Source organism: Chironomus tepperi, unplaced genomic scaffold (assembly GCF_022539635.2).
Source record: "Chironomus tepperi strain 1889 unplaced genomic scaffold, CSIRO-AGI_Ctep_v1 contig_359, whole genome shotgun sequence".
NCBI classification, from domain to species: domain Eukaryota; kingdom Metazoa; phylum Arthropoda; class Insecta; order Diptera; family Chironomidae; genus Chironomus; species Chironomus tepperi.
In genome coordinates, this window is record NW_027226481.1 from 3,500,188 (window position 1) to 3,523,433 (window position 23,246).

General features: G+C 32.4%; 1 protein-coding gene across 3 annotated transcripts in view; it reads right to left on the bottom strand.

Annotated features, from left to right (window-relative positions):
- Positions 1-23,246, bottom strand: part of LOC139094911 (teneurin-a-like) — a 246,051-nt gene that overhangs the window by 125,828 nt on the left and 96,977 nt on the right. For all 3 annotated transcript variants that reach the window (XM_070646145.1, XM_070646144.1, XM_070646146.1), the window contains exon 5: positions 5,659-5,705. The gene's annotated coding sequence lies outside the window, so the exon portion shown is untranslated. The remainder of the gene's footprint in view (positions 1-5,658; positions 5,706-23,246) is intronic.

Consider the following 23,246-nt stretch of genomic DNA (forward strand, 5'->3'; position numbering starts at 1 on the left):
CTACATCGACGGTGAGAAAGTTAACGTGTAGAATGAAATGAGCGGCAATGAAAATTGAGGGAAAATAACGTTTTTAATGAATTTTTTATTGAATATTTTTTGGAGGGAATCGTCCAGATGTCCAGATGATGATGGTGTGGAGCTTTGGATTAATTTTGAGTGATTATTATGCGAACTTTACTTTAAAGTTCCTCAAAAAATTTTAATTATTGTCTCAAAAATCCCCAAAAAATAAATTTTCACCTTTGCATAAAATTAATTAATTACCCACCAAGTTTATTAACCCACGATTCAGAGAATGGTTCATAAAATTTTTTTCAATTATTACTACCATGTAGATGACAATGGATGTGCAGACGACTAGCACGTAAAGAAGATTAAGTAATAAATTTCTAGAAGAGCAACACAAAAAAAAATTTCATTAAAAAATCCCATTCAGTTTTGATAATTTAATTAACAGATTTATCTTCAGATCCATAATAATAAAAATGTATGGCTTTTACCGGGAGTCTTTGTGGGGAAATTTTATCGAAATTTAGAGCAAGAAAAGGGATAAGGAGGCTGAAAAGAAGCTGAGATGGAGAAATTATCAGGTTTGGATATGTCTGGTGAAGGACGCTCAACTTATAGAGTGTTTAAGTGAATGGACGTTCAGACAAACTAATGATCAGATGAGAGTCAGAAGAACCCAAACTCTCAAACTTGCAGTAAGAAGCACCCACAGTTCTAACTTTGGCTTCTCAGAAGAACCACTCATGCAAAGGAACTCTAAGCAGAAATTAGGGTCAGTTGTAGTAACACTTTACTGTTACCATAGCTCAAAGTCAACTCGAATTTAATATGAATTCAAACCAACTTAAGTCGACATTTGCATACAAAATCCTAGTCGAATTCAAATGCTGGCCAGAACTTAACCATAAGGTAGCTTAGCTGAATGAATCTTCAGTTGAAAAAGTACTTAATTTGAAGACTATCCGCCCTATGAAACGTGCAATTAACATAATTGTTGTCAAACGACTAGATGAGCATGTACAGAATCCAGATTAACTTCTCTAAATTCATCCCAATTTCCCCACAAGGATCATGGTCACAAAATATGATTTATACTGTCTGAACTCAGAGACATATACAGGAAAAATATTATTAATAATAAAAAACGACTGCCATGTGACGTACAGCTTTAAAAAAAAGTAATAAAAATGTTAAACAATGGAAATTGTCAAATGTCGTCACATGGCACACAATTTGGACCAAAAAAAGGAAGCTATGGAAAGGAAAGTTTCAAGTTATTTAATTAAAAATTTTTTGTTCTTGTCTCTCCGGTACCACCCACAAAACAATTTTCATCCTAGAATGAGATGAGCGGGTGTGAAAAATTGAAAACACTTCAGAAATTGTATGTAAATTCCAACGGGGGAATAATGAAAAATCATGAGCAGCGAAAAAAAAGCATTTCAGAAGTAATTTTCACAAAAATTACATCACCGCCACATCACGCAATGATCATCATTGTTTTTTTCCACTGTTTTATTTCATTGCCACTGCGGTGTCAATTCGTTCTTCTCATTATTATGCATTAATTCTGTCTCTCGTTCTCTCTTTTTTGCTATTGTGTGTGCGATGTATAGACACAGGAATATGTACTTTTTTTTGTGTATGACGCGACGCACATTATACAACTTTTTTTTATTCGTAAATTTAAATACAGGAAAAAGTACAGTGTCGGGGGTTAGATGGGGACGGTATGTTGATTCGAACCGTGTTTTTGGATCAATGTTCATCTGTGAATTTGCTTACAGTCGTTGCTTTAAGGTTCAACATTTTTGAATTGTCGTTTTGAAGCTCAATTTACTTTTAAATCGCAGCTTTAAAGCTTGACTTTCTTAGTCGTTGCTTTGAACATCAACCATCTTTTAAGTCATTGCTTCAATGTTTTGTTTGCAAGTATGTCAATGCTTTTGAGTCGTCGCTTTTAAGTTCAATATTTCTAAGTCATCGCTTTGAAGTTCAATCAATTCGACTTCCTGTAGATCATTGCTTCAACTTTCAATTCTTCTTTTTCCCGCCTTAAGCTTAACAATTATTAACCCCACGGTCAGACTATACAATAAAAATATTCATGTACACATGAGTACAGGAGCTAAAAAAAAATGAACTCAATTTGTTTAACAATTTCACGTTATGCAATCAAAAGTCATGAGGGAGGCACGGCTATATGACGTGTATTGTATTTTAATTAATTAATTCACTGGTAGATGTATCAAAGCATTGAATGACTGGAACACAAAAAAAAAAGTTTTTAATTAAGTAGTTTTGTTCTTTTTATGAATTATGAATGTAAAATGATGAATCAATTTCGTTTTGGATTATTTCCTATGAAATTCCACGGTATAGCCCCAATTTTAATTTGAAATTTGTTTTGTTTGTACATTGGGTGGAATACCAGGTATATTTAAAATATCAATTCCACAAACGCTGTTAGCTTTTTAAATACAAAACTTTACAGCCTACAAATGATTTCTATTCAATAAATGAAAAAAACTCAAAACTTTTGTCCTTGATCATAACCTTTTGAACATTAATATTGAATATATTGTATGCTGTCAATCGAAAGCGAGAAAATACGAAGGTCGAAGAATGACATTTAAAAGAATCGATAGAAATATGAGAATATACCAGGAATTGCCAGCCTTTCAAATGAGGAACAATAATAATAGGAAATTTATTATAAGGAATGAAATTTTGGGGATTTTTGGAAGTGGCGTAGTGCTGAATAATCCAAATTGGTTACCCCAGGTCGACGTGGCTCTGGCTGAATGTCGGATAGAACATATTAGAGTGTCGTCAGCTTAATGTCGGATTTTGAATCGACTAAACATCTTTTGCTGAAGTTGGACTAGTCAGGAATGTTGGAAATGTAAATCTATGCCTCATTTTCATCCTTATTCATTAAATTTGATGTTAAATTAAGTTTTTGAACCTTTTAGAGAAGTTACATAAATCCTGAACATCCTCCAATCAATTTTTCTTGATCACTGATCACTTATCGCGATAAATTGACTTTTCGAACCCCCTACCATCCTTACGAACATTGCTTGATGTGTAACCCTCCTTAAACCGTGACTCCCTAACTTCGATAGCTATTTTTAGAATTATCATAATTTATTTTGATAACCAGACTCCTTCTTTTAATTTTATACACAATATGCGCTTATTTTGTTAACATTTGTTGAGGTAGGAGGTCTAACATGTAGGTGTGCAATTTCATTCATATGGTTTGTAAATTAAAAATTCCAAACACAGTTTTAATAATATTTCATACCGCGTAAAAAGTATTTTTAGACAAGAATTTAATCAAAATTTGACTTTAATCAATCAATCTATATTTTTCAATAAATTTCATCAAAAACATTCCATTCCCTAATTCACCATAAAATGTATATAAATTCACCATTTCTGGGTACAATGTCGAACAATATATTTTCTATAAATGTGGCATATATATGAAATATATGAATACAATATTTTTTTATTGACATTCACGACTAACATGTGTGAAAAAAGAGAAAAATTTAGCAGAATTTCCACCGTGTTCAACATGACATGACGATGCGAGTGTATAAGTATGTTTTTGTGGCATAGGAAAGAGAAAATGTCATTTATTTTGGCACACAACGAACGAGAACTGAAAGAAAAGTGCGCCATAGTAAAAATGTATTTTTTTTGTGCTAAAACGAGCCGTAAAAAAAAGTTTCTTTTTTTTTACATATCAACATGAAAGTGAGGCTCGAGCACGTCGCACGATCGTACAGGAATAAAATGTCTAAAAAATAAAAATGTGAACTACATACATATTCAGCAATGTATAAGAGAAACAGGTCTAGTCATTGATTGTGTATGCTTTTTTAAAAAAAAGGAAACATGCGAAAGAGATGGCATGGCAGAAAAAAATGTAAATACATTTGCAAGTTCTTATATCAAAAACCTTAAAAAAAAAAAAGTTTGTGCGAACATTGCCATGGGATGAACATTTTGAGGGAAAATGTTGAGAAGCTGTGAAGTTGACCTAAATTACTTGAAAATCCCTTTTATAGGCACATTTGGTTTGGATTTCCATACAAAACCCAAGTCGACTTTGGGCTCTTCTAACCGTTCAATATCACATTCGTAGACTTTGTGGACGACAAAAGATCGAAAGGAAGATCGAAAAGTTCCAGAATTGGATGTGCTGATAAGGACGCCAGAGTTCTTAATATCCCGAACTGGCAGAAAGTATCGAAAGATCGAGCTGTCTACAGACGTTATCTAAAAACGGCAATGGGCCCCCGTGCACCCCAGCCAACGAAGTTAGTAACCACTACACCACTCCAGATCAAAGCTTAACATCACTTGCTTAATAAAATCCACATTCAAAAAAACAGAAACAAAATAAAATAGACGAAGAAAGACTAAGGAACATAAAATTGTATATAATATTATGAAGGCAACACACGCTGAATAAATTATGCTACAGCCCTCTTCCACCTGACACTTTCCGCGACGGCCTATTTCAATCTAAAAGCATCAGCAGCATGTGACAAAAAAAAAATGCGAAACTCTTTCTCATTCTTCTACATCGACCTCCCTGTGTGTCTTTCTTTTTCTATTATTGTCATTCTTGCTACCCCTCCTGCTCCTCATTCCATTTCACATTCCTTTTATTTTACTACTACTCTGTATATTCTATTCTATCCTCATATCTACCTATCTATCTATCTATCTATCTGACTATGTGTATGTATGTAAGGCGATGAACCATTGTAATGTGTCTTGATGTGAACAGAAAGACGCAGAAGAATGGAAATTTATTTTTTCTTTCCTTTCTTGCTTGTTGTGCTTTAAAAGCGGCACATGAGATGAACACGAAAATATAATCTTGACGCGTTTTATTTTGTTAGAGCAACACAGAAGGATAGAGAAGAGAAAAAATTTTAAAATATGTATGGGAAAGGGCTCATTGAGTTGTATAATTTTATTTTGTGTCTGTGTGTATTTAAATTAAAGCAGTTTTTGACATTGGGGGTTGTTTGGATGGTGTGTGACGGTGGGATTCTTGGTGTGTGGGTGAGGGGGTCTGAGGTACACTAAGTTATGGATTATTAATCAAACTAGTGAGGTGACAATTGACGAGGGAGTTAATTAAAAGTACGACAAGGTGTTGATGACCAAAACTGCGACCCTAAGGATCAGATCCAACAAAATCCTCACTACTTCACTGCTTAAGGATTTAATGAACAACTTTCATCCAACCCCCAGTTCCATAACCTACAAATGACCCCTAACAGATGAAAAACTTAATTTTTCTTTTTATTCATTGTTGTGCCTTTAACCGACACCCAATCTCGTTGATTTTGATAGTGAAAATTTTCAAATTTTATGTGTTGGTAAATATGATAATTTGATTAAATTTAAGTGTGTTAGAAGTGAAGTGAAGATTGTATTTTAGAGGCGTAATGTTGAAATAAACAGTTTGTTAATAAAATTTTGCTGGTAAATTTGAGGAGGCTTTAGTTTTTTTGTTTATATACGGAGGTTGTTGATGGTTTAATTAAATATATTTTTGAGGAAAAACTTTGCTTATTCTTTATGATTAATAAATTTTACGCGTGTAAGACTCACCTGAAATTTCTTTAGAATTTTCTTTAATACATCTGAAGCAGTTGAATCTAAAATATACGAAAAAATTGAAAAATTCATTAGTTATGACTGCAAAGTTCAAAATTATATTAAAGTTCAACAAAAATTCCAAGAAATTTTCATTCAAAACTTCAACACAAATTTAAACAGAATTTCATAATCAAATATTTTGACTAAAATCACTTATATTGATCTTTTAGATGAGTTACTATAAGAAGAGCTTCACAATTTTTTAAATCTTTTTTTTTCTCTATATTTGTTGAGTCTTTCGAGGAATAAAGTCTCAAAATTGTAAAGCATTGTGGGAAGAGTTTAAAGGATGTTTTGACGTTCATTCAAAAATAGAGAATTCCATTGAATTTTTAAGAATTGTTGATATAATGTTAAGTTGCACACGTGGATGAATTGTGCCTTAAGATGACTCTTTTCATCTCCCACTAAGCAGCATGCAATATGGATGAATTGAGCTTTAAAATGACTCTTTTCATCTCCCACCAAACAGCACATAATATGGCAATTAAGGGCAACCTGTATGTCATATTGGAAATGACAAGAAGTCTAATTTCGATTGAGGATCTCCACCAAGACGTGCCCAGAAATATTAAAGGTTTCCCACGACTGCAACATGACATTTAAAAAATACACACCAGAAAATTACTAGTTGAGTGTAAAGAAATCTTAAATTTTTAATCCTGCCTTCATTTCTCCTCTATATTTACTGTTAGAACTACGAAAGTTAACTCCAATATATCCAATATAAAGCCATTAAATAACCACAAAAGAAAAAGACATTTTACTTTGATTACAATCATTAAAAGCTTTTAGATTGATATACACGAAGACATTATGAATATTTTATGGTTAAATGCTTGCACGACTTTTTATTACAGTTTTGGCTCTTCAAACAGCTAATGTAATAGCTAGCTTGTTGCACAATATATTCACATCCAATAAGCAATTTATTTGAATAAAAATAAAAATCCATCAGAATATTTTTTTGCTTTATTAATTCATATTTTAATCAACATAATTTGGAAGCGCCCCCCTCTTAATTTACCCCCATAAATACACACACGAAAATTCAATAAAGTCTTTTCATATTAAGTGTGAAGCGCTCGTAAAAAAAAGGAGAGGAAATGATTGATTGATTTCTTCGTGCATTCACGTATGGAGTAAGGCGGCTATATATCAATTTTGAATATAAATCAATTCTAATTTAATATTTATTGATTATTTTCTCGTGTATTTTTTGGTTGATTGAATGTTAATGTTTTTAGAGGGAATTTTTTGGGGGGTAATGAAGTTATTATTTTAAGATTTTTGGGAATTTTTTGGATTTTTTAATTGATTATTCATGTTATGTATACCCTAATAGACAGAATATATGCTTTTATGGTAGTAGAAATGCCACATTGATGTCTTAAAAGGGTTCGCTTTGCTTAGTGGGGTATTCTCTCATGGGCATCGTAACGTTGCCGTACTAAGACGTGAAGTTGTCTTGATGACACCGTGTCGGCTAAATTTCAATCCCACTGTACCCATCCTTGTCAAAAATGACGGTATGCAACATTGTGTCACTCATTTGAACCATAAGAATGTGTGAGGGGTGGCCGAAGGATGGGGGTAGGCAAGAAGATCCAAAATTTCATTCATTCCAATCCATAACAAGCGAACATCCCCAAACTAATTTAAAATTTCCTAAAATTCATGAATAATTCTTCAACTTTCTTCATTAATAAATTTCAAAATAAATCATTTCCTTCAAAAGCACTTCCCAAAAAAAGAGAAGCCAAACAAAAGCACAACAAGAAATAAATAAAAATCTAAAAATCATCACCAAAAAAGAGCGCGCGATAAAATCCATCAAGCTCCTATTAAAGCCACTCACATCTGCGTTTGAGTGATGAATTTTCAAAAATTATCTTTCCATGAATACCTTTCATCCATTCTTCTCAAATTTGACTCCTTTGAGTATACACAAAAATAATTTTGAATGTGAATGAAGGAAGAATAAGAAGAAGAAGAATTTCCACTGATGGAAAAATGTCAACAACAATGAAAGAAAAGCAACATAATTTCTGTCATGATAAGGCACAGTATGACGCATCACATGACACTTAAGCAACAATTCAGTAATTTTTGGTAGAATTTTCAATAATTTAGTGAAAATTTTTCTTATCAATTTTCCCTTTTTCCTCAATGACCTTCCACAAAAATTATTTCGCTATGGAAAGCAAATGCACTTACGGAATGTGAGGATATTCTTCCAATATATTTAAGATCTAATTTTGGAAATTCCATTTCCATTGATTTTCTACGTCATGCGCTGTAAATGAGATGAAAATTTAAGTTCTACTAGCCAAAAAAAAATGGATCTACAAATTTTCATGAATTTTCATCATTTCCATTCCGGTTTTGCAATATGAAACATATTCAAGCTGAGTGAATTTTCATGAATAAAAATGCTTCAATGTGCTGTATATGTGTGTGAATATTAAAGGAAGACAAATTATGCATGCGATAATTAATCAATCGATTTATATGCAATTAGTTCCGTAGATAATGAAAAAGAAATTCGATTTTTTTTTTGTTGTTGTTGTTTCTCCTTCGCCAAATTATTTTTTTTTACATGATTAACCTTGAAGTCAATAACTAGGAGAAAATTAAATCTCGACATGCTTAATGATAGGAAGAAAATGTTGTTGAGTCAATGACCGCGTAATTAAACATTCACACACACTTTTTGCCTTATCTTCAAGGTGAATATTTTTAGGAATTTGCTTGTTCTTTCACGTCATTTAATCTAATCGCTGGATTTTTTCTTCTTCTTGGAAATGTTTTTTCAGTGGACGGAAAGAAGAAAAAAATTGGACACAAGTTGTAGACGCTTTGAGTTTGTGGTTTGGGGACTTTTACTTTCGTGTGGTTTTTATTTATTTTTAGGATGATTCTTTTGTGCTTTTTTTTTTGTTTTTTTGTGATTTAAGGTTGATGCACGTGCTGATCTTATGAGACATTTTTTGGTCAGTTCCAATGTCACCTTTGATTTTATATAGACCAGGGGTGGACAACCTTTTATTTTTTGCAGTTCAACTTATTGGTAAGTCCTGATTGAAATCGTAGATGGTACAAGTTTCATAGCATTAGAGTGCCGCGGCACGCAGATTGCCCGCCTCTGAAATAGACGATGAAGTTCTAGGAATGTGTTGATGAATTTTTTTCTTTTGAAGAAGTGATGATTTTTACTGAAATATTTTTAAAAATTTCTTTCTAAGCAAATGACCTGGTGTTTTGGTCTTGGAGACTTCCTTGCATTATTTGCTTACTCTAAGAATTCAATTCTGGTTCTGTAAGTTGCAATCTTACGAGTTGATACTAGACAACGTGTGCAAAAGTTTAGAACTAGTCGTATAAATTGAAGAAACATCATACAACTCAGTACTAGACATATTGGGTAGACGCAAGTGAGCTACAAGTCTGTAAGCCAAAGGATAAATTCAAAAACCGATGCAGGAATTTAACATATTGCTTCCAAAATTCGTACACGAAGTGCAATATTAGAAGTTCTTTTTTTATACCCACCAGTCCACTTTGAAGTCTAAATACACATCAATTCAACCAAACAGCCTTAAAAAAACACCCACAAAAAACACCTCATAAATTAAAATATATTCCCATAACATTTTCAAAGTACTTCCTTAACGCATCCATTCGATGCCAAAAAAGAAAGTATCTACGCCTTGCGGGCAAGTAAGACGAAAAATAAGAAAACTCGAAATTTCCATGACCTCAACATTTATATCAGCAAAATCCACTAAAATCTCCGTGGTCATTGAGCATTAAGGAGGCAATGAAATAGAAAGGAAAAAAGGCGGTAAAGGAAATGTCGGGAAAGAAATTGATATTAATTGTAGGTTTCAGCAGGAAAAACTTTTTTAGCATTCGGACAATTTTTTTATTCCTTGCCTTCCCTCTTTTTACTGTACTTTCAATTGAAGCTTAAAGTGACTTTACTTTTTGATGGGAAAAAGTACAGATTTGGGTCAACGAATATTCATGAATTGCGATTATTATTATTTTTTTGTTAAAGTTTCTTTTGAGTTCTGATTGCCTTTCTCCTTTTGAGTGAAAACTTTTCTGATTCATTTTCTTTTTTGTTGCTGTTATTATTATGGGATATACAGGCTGAATGGTATATGATTTAAAGACAAGTTTCTGAGGGTTATGCAGAACGGGATGAGAGGAAAGTTATGGGTTATGGGGATGTTTTGTGATGCTGGAGAAGCATTTTGAGATTGTTGTAATTTGCCTATCCAGATATGTCAGTGACTCTAAGAAAGTAATCAGAAATTCGTTGATTTCCCTTATTGAGACAGGATTTTGACTCTAAAAATCACCTATCTAGCAACGCCTTTGGATCTTGAACCAACTCATATTTGGCCCGAAGCCGGATTTCATAGAATATGACCTGTAACCGAAATATTGCTTGTCTACACTTGGTCTACACTGCGTGCTTTTCAAATTAGTACTCTGAGAGTATCTTTGGAGGTTGGAAGCTTAGATTTGATTAAAAATTTTAAGGAATCAAAGTAATTTTAAGTTTCTTGGAGACTTTGAGCCTATCTACCCTAAAATACGCCTTTAACAACTCCAAAAAGAACGCTACTTGCTCAGACATTCCATCCACATTCACATCATCATCTCCCAAAAATTCATGCTACAAACAACAAAAAAATTGAAATTAAAAAAGTTTTTGTTTTGAAATGATGAAAATAAGAAGGAAAAAGAAGAAAAAAAATCAAGTTTCCTCCTCTCAAATTTCACTTTTCTGTTGTTTTTCATCCTTTCGTTCATCATCTCTGCATCGGTCTTATTTCAGTTACAAACAAACTCATAAAGATCATTGAATGGAGAGCACTTGACGAGGAACATAAATCAATATCAAAAAAGAAAAAAATAAATTCTTCGTAGGCTTGAACATTTTGTAAGCTAATACTCATGGATCTACGTACTTCCGAGTCAAATTCTTTCGCACACGTTACTTTGTCCTCTGATTCAATTATGTTTTTATAAAAAAAAAATTTCTTTGTGATTTAATAAAATTCTTCAAATTCTCTGCTTGTGTACGAGAACATCATAAGGATATCCAAATTCATTGCTATTGAAATATGAGAACCCAATTTATTTTTCTTCATTTTTTTCTTCGTGTTGTTCCTATTATTTGTTAGCAGAATGTTTGGATGATGTATTTGACGAGCTTGAAGTGTGGATTAGTGACTGATGAGTTGATGGCTGGCTTTTTGGGAAGCTTTGGGTCATTAACTTATGTTACGTTCAATTTTATGATTGAACTTAGTGTGTTTTGGACATAATGCTTGTTGAGGATCATGTCTGAGGGGTTTCATTTGAAGAAGTCATTAGAGGATGTTGCAAGATGTCTACATTGGTCTTTACAGAGCATTTTGAAGCTTTATCCTGCAAAATGTGTGTAGACAATAATTAAAATATGCTCAACGTAGGATATAATGCGGATCAAACATCGTATAATCCTATAGAGTTCAGCATATCTTCAAAACTACTTATTAAAGCACTAAATCTATTCCAGCAACAGAAACAGACACCTACTAAACTAAGAATCAAAATTTCTCAATTAAAATTCTTCAAAATCTCTCACAAAATTCCAAAAAAATCCCTAAAAATGCGTCTTATTCACTCCCTAATCCATACATCCCCTCCGTTCCTTTTCCCTTCATAATCATTGACTTCAAAAAATGAATTCTCTTTGCCTATAGCAATCAGATGTATTCTGATGAAACGTGAAATGAATTTTTTTCTACTCATTTTTCTTTCCTTCCCTCATTTAGTCACATCCAAAATAGAACAGAAAGAAGTGAAACCAACTTTAATCGTTGCCCTTGAACACTGTTGGGTGCAAAAAAAAAACTTTTTTCATCAAACAATTTTTTTTTTCTTTTCCTTTAAGACCGACTGAAGTAAGAAATAAGAAAGTTAAAGTGTTGGCACAGAAATGAAAGGCAGGAAAAAGGAATTACTTCAAGATGCTTTACTGTGGTTTACTGAAGAACATTTTAACTTTTAAAAGTTTTTATTTATTCCAATTTTTTTTTTCATTTTAGGTTTTTTTGTTTCGCTACTTTTTTGTGAGCTTGGATGAGCTTTAATGAAGATGTTTAAATATATTTTTTGTATGCCAAGAGGAAGCGGATGTTAAGGATGATTTCTGGAACTTGTAGAGTAGATTTGTGGTTGATAATTTGAAACTGAGAGGAATTATCGGAAAGATATGTAGCAAGGAAGTAAATACATGAAAATTGAGGACACAGGAAATTTTAAGTTTTCATGAAAGTCGTCCCTAACTTCACTTTTCAGACCTAGTACCCAAATTGTACAAATTGGGTTATCGGTCAGTAATCTGGGTCTAGACAGGTGTTTCTAAGGCTTGGTTCCACATTCAGTTCAAATCCGACTTGTGCTGCTCAAATTTACCAGATTTTTGAATGAACTTGAGAAATCAAGGTATAGTTGGCAGCATCTGCTAATGGTCCCCAAAAAGTCATTTGAACCTTAATTTTAGAATACTATCTCAAATTTATAAGCCTTCCTTATCAAAATCCAACCTCAACACCCACGAAAATGCTCCCCTTAATCTCTCCTCAAGCATATCTCCAACCCCTTCTATCCACACATCTGCCACTTTTTGTATATGTTTGCAAAATCATTCCCGGTAATTTTAGTAGTTATTTCCCACTGAGATCACACGATTTAGAAGTATATACAAAAGTGTGAGAAAGAGAAAGAAAATTTAATTATTGCAACAAACCGTTTTTATGATTCAACTGCTTCACCTATAGCCCCCTCCCACCTCATACTCATTGTTTTCTTTTTGTTATCATCCATACCGACTATATACTTTTTAGAGTTCGCGCAAGCACAAAAAAGAATATTTTATTATTATTATACAGAAGCTGAAAAAGAGACTATAAGAAAGGAAGCAGGAATAGTCAGTTGAAATGAGATGAGAACAACTCATGAATTTAATTAAAGGCAGTAAAAATGATAATTTTAAATTAGTGCGACATTGTTATGTCGTGGGCTTAAAGTCTTATGCTATAGCATCGTTGTATAATTAGATTTTTAATGTTATTTATGAAGCAGGGCTTTAATTTTAATTATCGCGCCATCACGGATGGAGTAAAGTTGCTCCAATTCGGCCATTTTTTATAACTTTTTTTCTTGCAGTCTCTTTATAGCCTTTTAGATCTACTTTTGGTGGAAATTGGAGATGTTTGGGGATCGCTTTGGGTGAGTGTTGAAGGATTGGGAAGGATTGATGACTGGATAAGTGGAAAGGTTGTCAAACTCATTTTATTGGGTTGTGGAACTCGATAATGAGCAAACTGGATATGCAAAAGTGAAAAATTTGACATTTGTAAGTTCCAGACCTTCGAATTCAATATTAGAAAGACTAGAACACCATGAACCTCAATTTTGCCAAATGCGCCACATGCACCGACACCTGATACCCCCATAAAAATTCTTTTCTATATGGATAATGATCACGATGATGATAATGCTAAATTGAGCATTTTATGTTCTTCTTATACAGTTTTTTTTTGTTCTTATAGAATGTAATTTAATGACAACAATATAAAGTGGAACGAAATTGTCCTTTTATGGCCATAAAATGTGACTCACATTGATTTTCATCATCAACTAGCAATTAATTAAATTAATTAACTGTTAATGATAGCATGAAAATGAGAAATATGATCTATTGAAGAGCCAAAAGGCACAAAGGGGTTGAATTATTGATAAACGATTAATTTACATTCCATATAATGCCTCATTGCTGAGGTTCCATGTCATATAAAGTTAAAAAAAAAAAATTCATTGTTAACCACATTAAAAATATAAAAAAAGAACCGCTCCACAAACAAATTAAAATTTAATCAATTTTTCGTTCTCCAGAATTTTTTTTTATTTTTTATTTTTGCAGCACTTGTGAACTTTTTTCATTATTGTAGCAATAATTCGAATAATTTTTACGATGAAACTCAAATAATATATAGTCATGAGGCACACACAGAACCAGAAGAGAGGAATAAATTGACAAGAGCTTTTAATTAAAGCTTTATTTGCGCTTGACCACCATTTTATATATCAGTAAATGTCAGAAACTAAAATTTATGGTCACAACAGTAAAATTGACTTTTTTTTAATGGCCATCAGACACTGGAAATAATAGGGGAAATAAAGTAAGTTGGAATATGTATTAAAAAAATGTTTCAGATGCTCCTTTGGGGGAGTTTCGTTAAGATTCTTAAGAATTTTTTGAATTTTTGCAATTTTTTTAATTTTTTCCATTTTTTAAATTTTTTCAACAGTTTATTTCCATTTTTTGCAATTTTTTACACATTTTTAAATCTTTAAAATAATTTAATATTTCAAATAATTTTGAAAATTCTGACAAAATCGCCTCACCAGCACCAATTCATTTCCAAATTCACATTTTCATCCATAAATAAATTACAAAAACAAAAGAAATAAAAATATTTGAATTTTTTTTTATCACCATTTCGTCTCCTCCTATTAATTTCATTACGTCTCCAAGTCCAAGCATAGACACTAAAAGAAAGTCAGAACGCGCCACACAAAAATGAGAGCAAAGCTCGACAATAAATTTAAAAGCCTACAAATTGTGCGGAAAAATTAATTTCATGACATTAATTTCAATTTTATGGTACTTTTTTTGTGTTGTGCGACAGAGTAAAGAAATGAGTGGGAATAAATAAAGCAAATGGTTGACGTGACGAGAGCTTATAACCCAACACACAACAACAAAAAAATGATTTGAGATCAACAGAGAGTAAACAAAAAGGGGTGCAAGTTACTTTAAATAAATATGATTTCGGGTTCAACTAGACATATTTTTGCGTACTTGCTTTATAATGTGAAGCTTTGATGATTTTTTTTTTTATTTTATCTCTCTGTCGAGTACTTATGGTAACTGAATCAACAAACGGTACGGCTTGTATTTGGGTCAACAACTCTTCATGAATGGAATTTTTTCAACTGTAAAATTTTTCGTAACATGAGGAATATATAAGCGGAAAGTGGAGAAATTGCTGAACAGTTTTTAATATTTTGGATGGATATATGTTGCTGTTGATATGCTTTTTAAAATGAAATCAGAGTTAAACTATTCAAAATAGTTTTGTAAATAATTGAAGTTGCTTTTTAGATGATAAATTCATTTGTGACTTGTTTTAATGGAATTTTAGATGGAATTTTATTGAATTATACTAGCAATGAAATGGCAACAGAGACCTAAAAGGTAGAGTGTTAGCCTTAGTGCGACAAAAGTCCTGGGCAGAGTATGGCCGCCCAAAATTCGAGTTTTTCGATATTAGATTGTCGAAAAATTTGAACATTTCGAAATCAACATATTTTAAAACAGCTCAGATCATGTACAATTTCTGAACCTCTTTTTCCATTCCAATAATCTAGTCAACAAGCTCGGTTGGAATATTTAGAGCACTTATGAGGTCTTTGGAACATAATGTGTCTTGATTGCTAGGTATACAAGGATTCCTTAGTATCTAGATTAATCCTCTTGGCTGAATCTTGCTCTCTAGAATTATAACTAGGTTCATTGCACGATACATTTGGTTTAATGGCGTACATGTGTCCTTGCAACATGAAGAGCTTGTTAGTGATTTGGTTCCCACTAAAAACTGTAATTGTCTAAGCTTTTTTGTGCAACGGCATACTTTTGTGGTAAGCTACAATCAACATTCAGTGCATGACTCTTGAAATAATTTGAATTTATACAGTTCGGACAAAATTGATCTAATAAGAGTGGTTTAATAGATAATTGCTTACAGTTCCTCGAGTTCTTACGACTGTGCCCTTCAAACATTAAATCATAACCCATTTTCAATAAGACCTGACTAACATACAACCCTTCTTCAATTAAGAACCCTTCAACAAATGCTCTAACTCATCTGCTACCTCACCCATACATTAAAGCATTCAAAACTAGTTATCCGTTTAACTAAATTCCACAAAATTTTCTCTCGTTTTTCATTCAACAAAAAAAATTTCAATAAATTTACATCAGAGTGTGCACTGAATATTTTAAACTCTTTTATCGCCAGTTTATCAATAAAATTCATTCATCCTTGAACATTCAATATTCATCCCCCATTACTCCTCAACACAATATCATCATCCATTCAACAACAAAATCACTTAGCTACATTGTTACAAAGAAATCTACATATTTGCATCATGCACAAAGTAAAGTAAAGTATGCATCAAGTAAAGTCATTTTACTTTGATATAATTTTAAACTCATTCACATTAAATACTTTTTTTTTCATAGAGTTAAATACACTTTGATGACGTGTTAATGCGTTAAATTCAATTATAATTTTCACTTAAAAGCTCCTGTTTTTTATTTTTTTTTACTTCTCTCGTTCACACATTTCAACATCTTATCGATGAATGTGTAAAATTGTTTCATATAGTGCCTGTCGTGTCGAGTAATATGTCACATGCAATAAAGACGTCATTCTAGTGTTTTGCCTATTTATAAAGCTAACAGCCATAGCATTTCCTGGTTCGTTCTTATTATTTTTGCCTGAATAAAATACAAAAAAAGGAGAAATAAACGTGATGGAGGGTGTGGGGTTAAATTGCTTCACCTAACAAACTAAGTTCATGTCGCCATTTTCATGTGCATTTATGCTGTACTTTCATATACATATATTTTTCTATTTCCACAAGCTTCACATTACTCTCTATTTAACGTAGCGAAAAATAAAAGTAGCATTTTAATGGCATGCATGGGGGAAATGGCAAGAAGTGCTTTTTCCTCTTGTTTCATGTAGTTATGAGGAATTAGTTGTTAGTGGAGCAGTTTGGGAAATTGACGCATTTTTAATAATTGCATGGGTGAATAATTGAGGGAATTTTGAGTGATTCTTAGGAGTTTATCAATTGTAGTATGGACGTAGTCAGAAGGGTCTTGAACCCCTTTCTCTCGTAATCTAACTGCGTATCTGAATATGCCCTTGTACAGGCCACTCACTCAACTTCAAGTTCAATTGCAATCCAGCAAAACATATTTTGTAAAAGCTGATGCCCGGAACAGAGACCTGTTCATTCGCTTTATTAACGCCCTACGATTCACAATGGATCAATAGGAACCAATTATCAAAGCTGATGTGTTCGTAAAGTCGGCCAAATACCCGATTTTTAGACATATACACCGTATGCCATCTGAGTTAAATCTAGCTAAATGTAGAAGCTATTCCCGAACAGCACAACGTGCTCGCAAAAGCACCGTTCATCATATTAACGATAAAACACATAGATGTCCTGACGACACCTTGATGACTGATTTGGACACATTTTTACAATGGTTTGCCGCATTGTGCCGCTCGGAAGTAAGAATCAAAAAATAACTCTTAATACCCAGACAAACTGCACAAAATCCACCCAATCAAACCATAAACAGTCGCAATCATAAAGACAAAACTATAAACTAAAGAGAAGCTGAATTGTTCTTCATAGTGCTTAACTTTTTCCCTCCCGTTTTTCTCTTCTTTTTTTGTCCCCATTTTTGTTTACCACCAATTGTACATGAAGCAATTTTCTTTCCGCTCAAATAATTGTCATAAGTGCATTGTTTTGTGTTTCTACATTTTTATTGTTGTTGTGCTTGATTCCAATGGTACTTGATATTTATGAAAATCCCTTTAAAGTGCTTTTTGGGGAGGGTATTGAACTTGTGTAATTACTTTCATTGAATTGTGGTCGCTTTAACAGTTTTGAGCATTTAGCAGCAGTTTTAATTAAAAGCATCCGAGTGAAAAAAAGAAAATATATAAAAAAAAAAGTTTAATTTGAAATTTGATGTCTCAAAAATTCTGAATATTTAAAAAGTTTTAGCTTAAAGTCATTCATTGAGAGTATCAGCTTAATTCGCTTCATTTAATGTTGATGTTTTAGAGAGTTTTTTGAGATTTTTGATGCCAATGAAACCAGTATGGAAAGTTTGTAGTGAATTAAAGTGAAGTGGATTAAAAGGTCATTTAATTATGAGGTAGAGAGGAAGGCAATGGTGATTTTTGGAAGGGTTTGTGGTTAGAACGTCTAAAAAGCCTTTCTAAAACTGGCTACGCTTCGCTCTACTAGAAACTATTCAGAACGCTCCCTACTCTGGATCCATATCTCTTTTAAATAGTGTTAAGTCAAGAATGAAGAGCTCATAGTATTAAATTGGGGGCAACGATGCAAAAGTGCTAAGAATTAGAATCTAGCACAGGTTTTCTAAAGACAGATCCAGTTTTTGACGAGCTCTAAATACGGAAATGGGCTTTCGTGTGTCTTCGCCAAGGAAACAAGCATGTGAACCAAGAACCACAGGCCTGCATTTTAGATTCGACTTAATTGCAGCTTTCGACTGTACCTTATAGTTCGAATGCAGTTTTGTACAAGCTCTGCTTTTAAATGCTCGACAATTGCAACCAATAACCCTAGCTTTGTATAGCCAGACCTTGCATCAATAGTCGCATCGAATGATTTCAACCCATAATCGCTATTTCTCTCACTTTAAATAATATTGAAATATTTCATTCCATCTCCATATTGTGTCATAAACTGCATTATTTCTTCATTCCATATCCATTCCTTTAGTTCTTTTTTAATTCATAATGTCATATTATTTCGTCATAAATTTTATGCATATGAAAAGAAAAAATATGAACGGGAACAGTTTTATGGGAAATGTGTGCATTGAAGTGTGTTTATGTGAAGTTGGAGCAAGGGGATATAAAAAAAGGCAGAATGTCAAGTGCTCTAGCATTTCAAGTCGTCTTTTATTATTCTCAAATCCTCCATAAAAATTTCACATTGTTTCATCTCAATTTAATCTGTTTTTATGTATGCACATTTGTGGCGGTCGTTGTGAGTGACTACTTCACTGTTTTTTTACAACTTACAAGCTGCAATATTTTACGGATTGTTAGCATTACTTATATTTTGACATTTGAGCTTTCATGCTTTCTCATTAAATTTCATCCACATAGATTCTTATTGTTGTCATTCTTCGTACCTATGTGATGTAGGTAAAATGGTAAATGGAAGTAAATTTTGAGCATCAGAGAACATTTTTATTAAGGTGCGACATAAAAAAATCACTTAAATCTGTTGTAGGAAATTTCAAAAGATTAAACTTTGATTTCTTTGTGTTGTCAATTGTTGTGGCTGCTTGGGTTGTAAATAAGACATTTTATGATATTTGTGCAATGAAGTAATTAGCATAAAATAATGAGTGAATGGATGTGTTTGTTTGGGGATTATGGAAGTATTTGGGTCACATATTCAATTTATTATGAGCTGTTGCGAGATGTTCTGACATGAGAAAGGTCGCTTTAAGCAAGCTTTAAGTAAAATCGATAATTTCAGTCTGTTTAAGATGGAAGTTCACCATAGTGGATGTATGGTTTGAGGATGGTCCTGTTTTGGGTTGATAATGCTCTTTTTGGATCAATTATTTCAAATGTTTGTCTTAACAGGCATAGAACATATTTTCATGATACATAAATGCCTTTACGGTACCTAAAAGTGATCTCATTGCCTGTTAGGCTTAACAGTTCAGCGAATCCTTAGCAATAATTCTTCACAATTTAACATCTAAATATTTAAGAAGAAATCAATAATACTTTAAATGTTTTAAAAATATCTGGAAGATGCAATTTCTCTTAATCTCAAAATTCGAGAAATATGAGATAATACACAAGTGTAGGCTGAATTACGATGATTTTAAAAATGTAAAAATGAAATTGAGAAGCAACAATGTTTGTTGAATTTTACGGATAATATTGAATTTTTAAATTTGTTCTGGCAATTAATTTTTGACATTTGAAAATTTTGTGACTTTGAATGGTTTACTTAATGAAGAGTGTCTAGTGACATGATATATTTAGAAGGTTTTTTTTATTTTAAGGACCTATTAACCCACTTTCCTCTCTTTCATTGTCTAATCCTTATACTTACTTCCTCACTTCCCTGGTCTTACAGATCAATTGTAATCCATGACCTCCCTAATCTTTATATCCGGAGCATATTTCAAGGGAAGAACGTGGTTCGGGAGTCAATCTTATATGTTTGGAGTGATCAAAAACTTTCAGATACAGAATCTTTTCTATTATTTTAGGGTCTAATTTCCCCTGGCTATGGACCAAGTACGGAGTCATTCACTCATATTGCTACGCATAAAAGTGAATTTTTAGACCCTTTTCGTGAGAAAAACCTTCAATACAATATAGATCCTTCCTTCACTTCGAATTGAACATAATAATTGCATAATCTCCAATTTAATTATCAAATCATTGTTCAAAGAAAGACCTCAGAGTAATTAAATCAATGATCTGATAAAAGAGCGTAACCTCCTTTCGTCTACAAACATCAGCTCAATTCCCATCACAATATAATCAATTAATCCATTGACAATACGATTAAAACTTACTACAGAATTCATATCAAAACTGCATTCACAACCTCAATTGTTTTAAAACAATCCACAAAGGAGCAAGCCAATAAAAAGAAGTCACAAGAAACTTTACCCATTTCCTCCTCCTACTCCTTAAAAATTAATTAAAAACGCCAACATTGCAATTACGCAAAACATTTTTATCGTAAAAATTTTTTTCTTTCTAACAGAAGCAAAAAGAAGTAAAATAAAAAAAATTGTTTATGTATAAATTAACCCAAAATGAATATGTAAGTACTGTGTGGTATAATTTCACCTCTTTTTTTTTTGCTACAGTCACGTCGACAAACAAGAAAAACAATAATTGTAATTAAATCCTGAGCACATTTTTTTTTGTTGTTGTTCTGCTTCAAGGATGGGGTGGTTGGCAAGTGAAATTTATGACAAATTTTTTGCTACATAAATTTTAAAATGCTTATTTACATACATGTGTGCATATATATTCAGTCTAAATCCCTCAGTAATTATCATAATTCCTTCACATTCAACATCCAACATCCATCTGCAAAAGTGAAGTCAATTTCACTTTTTTTATTTTTATTTCTGTGTGGTTTTAGCATCGCATGCATTTTACATCGTGCCACACTAACTTACATTTCTGATTCTCGTAAGCATGAAATGAGCATCAACTTGTGTATTGTCTTTTGCCTTACTTGATGCTCTTGTGTATTCATTAAAAGTTAACGGTAAAAATGTAGATGGCGATGAAATGGAGGCAATTTAGTGTTGGTTTGGAGAGAATACAGATTCTTTTTATGATTATGCATTATGATGGACCAAATGGGTTAATAAATTTTGACAATAAAATTACAATGAAGTGAAATGAGTTGATGGATTTGTGGAAAATGGTGTTAAGGATGAGATTTTTGATCATTTTAGTCGATTGTGTACTGCCTTGGTTTTTAAATTGTCGCTTTAGAAAGTACAGGTTAATGCCACGTCGCTTTAAAAATGAACATATTATTAAGTCGTCGCCAGGATTCATGAAGTGAATTTGAAGCTTTTTTAGTCGTTGCTCTTAAAACTCAAGCCGTTAAGTCGTCGCTTCACAAAAATTGGCGTCTAAAAATGAGTCGTTGCCTTGAAATTAAACTTAAAGCAGCGATCAAAGCTTAAAAAACTCAATTTCATAAATCATCGCTTTTACAGCAACAACTCATTAAGCCGTAACTTTGATAAGTCGCAGCTCATTGAATCGTCGCTTCAGAATATTTCTTAAGTCATCGCTTTGAAAGCGTAGCTTCTTAGCTCCTTACTTTAAATGAGATTCATTCCCTAATCACTCAACCAACTCGTCATCAGTCTTATTATGCTAACTTCATCCAAATCCTCACATGTAAACTCATAAAAAACATTTTGTATCATGGATGAGTAGGAAAAAAAGAAAATTTTTATTTGTAAGTATGCGCCTGTTCTGATGAAAATTGCTCGGAAAATTATGAGATATTTTTTATTGTTTCCACTCTTTTTCTTCCTCCTTTTTTTTTGTTACTTTTATTTCATACATTCCATTTCTGCTTCAGTTAAGATGCTTCACGTTTCCATGCACGTTTTACAACATGAAAGTGTCATTAAATTACATTTCGTGCCTGAGACATTCTATTGCTACTTTTTTTTTTTGTTACTCTTCTTTTGTTATGGTTGATGGCTGTATGTAATATGTTGTCATTTGTGTATTATACTAGAGGATGGATATGTATGCTTAGAGAATAATTATTATTATAAATTGTAAAAGAAAATTGAAAATTTTCAATTTTGGGCTTTAAATTGTTGCTTGACAATTTTTAACGATGGATGTACTGTTTTTTAAGGGTTTTATTTCAAAATTTGATATTTTTTCGAAGGTTTTACATGAAATTAAGCTTCTCAAGGCTGATTTTGAAGCGTTGTTGCTTAAAGCTTGATTTTGATGGATTACTTCTTAAAGCTTTACTTTAAAGCATTCCTCCTTAAAGCTTAAACCTTGAAGCCTTACTTCTCACAACTTAATTTCGAACAGTCGCTTCTTAATGCTCGATTTCAACTTTTTTCATTTAAAGCTTGGCTTTGAAATGCTACTTCTAAAGCGTAGCTTCCTAAAACCTTGACTCAAATTCCAAGCACAGCCTCCAAATGCCAAAAACAAAGACCCCACAAAGCAACATAAAATTTCAATTTTCTCATCTTTTTTTTCTGCCTCTTCATCCTCAATAGATATGAATCTTAATTTGTTATGGGAGAATAAAATAAGAAGAAAAAAGTAGGAAAATTGTGAGAATCTCGAAAACGATTTGAAGATAAAGATTTGCTTTTGTTTATGACTGCCAGAAACATTTGTCTGATACCTTTGGGGAATTTACTGCAAATAAATGATTTTATCATGAGCATTCTTTATGTTCTTTTGTATAGTTCCTCTATACCGTTGTGGATGATGCAGAAGAGAAGTTTTTGCAGTTCAATTTATGAAAATGAAATTTTCATGTTTTAAAAATAATCAAATTTTGTGAAAAAATCAGAAGGAATTTAAGAATCTGAAACTGTTTTTCAACAAAATGTCAAGAATCGTTCAGAAAAAAAATTCTCAAATATTCGAAAAAAATCACCCTTAATCCACCTAATTTTAACCCAAAACCTCTCCAAACCTCCACCCTCCTTACCACACAACAAACAAAAATCTAGAAAAAATAGCTACTTCATCTAAGTGAAAATGCTAATGTATTTTTATGTTACTTGTTGTTGTAATTTTTCTACCCCTTTTTTTCAAACTTCAAGTTTCTTTTCTAGCTACTGCCTCCTCCACAACAACACCAAAAAAAAAACATTGTAAATTTTTCATATCCTTGATCATGTATCAACTCAACTTTAAAAATAATAAAGATAACAACAGAAAAGGTCGCTTTTTTAACTCTTGATTTTTTTTTTTCAAAACTAAATTGGGGGTTTATTTAATGTTTTGTAACATTACGAAGGTGCTTAGCATCATCATTAATGAAGAGCAATAAAGGAGAAT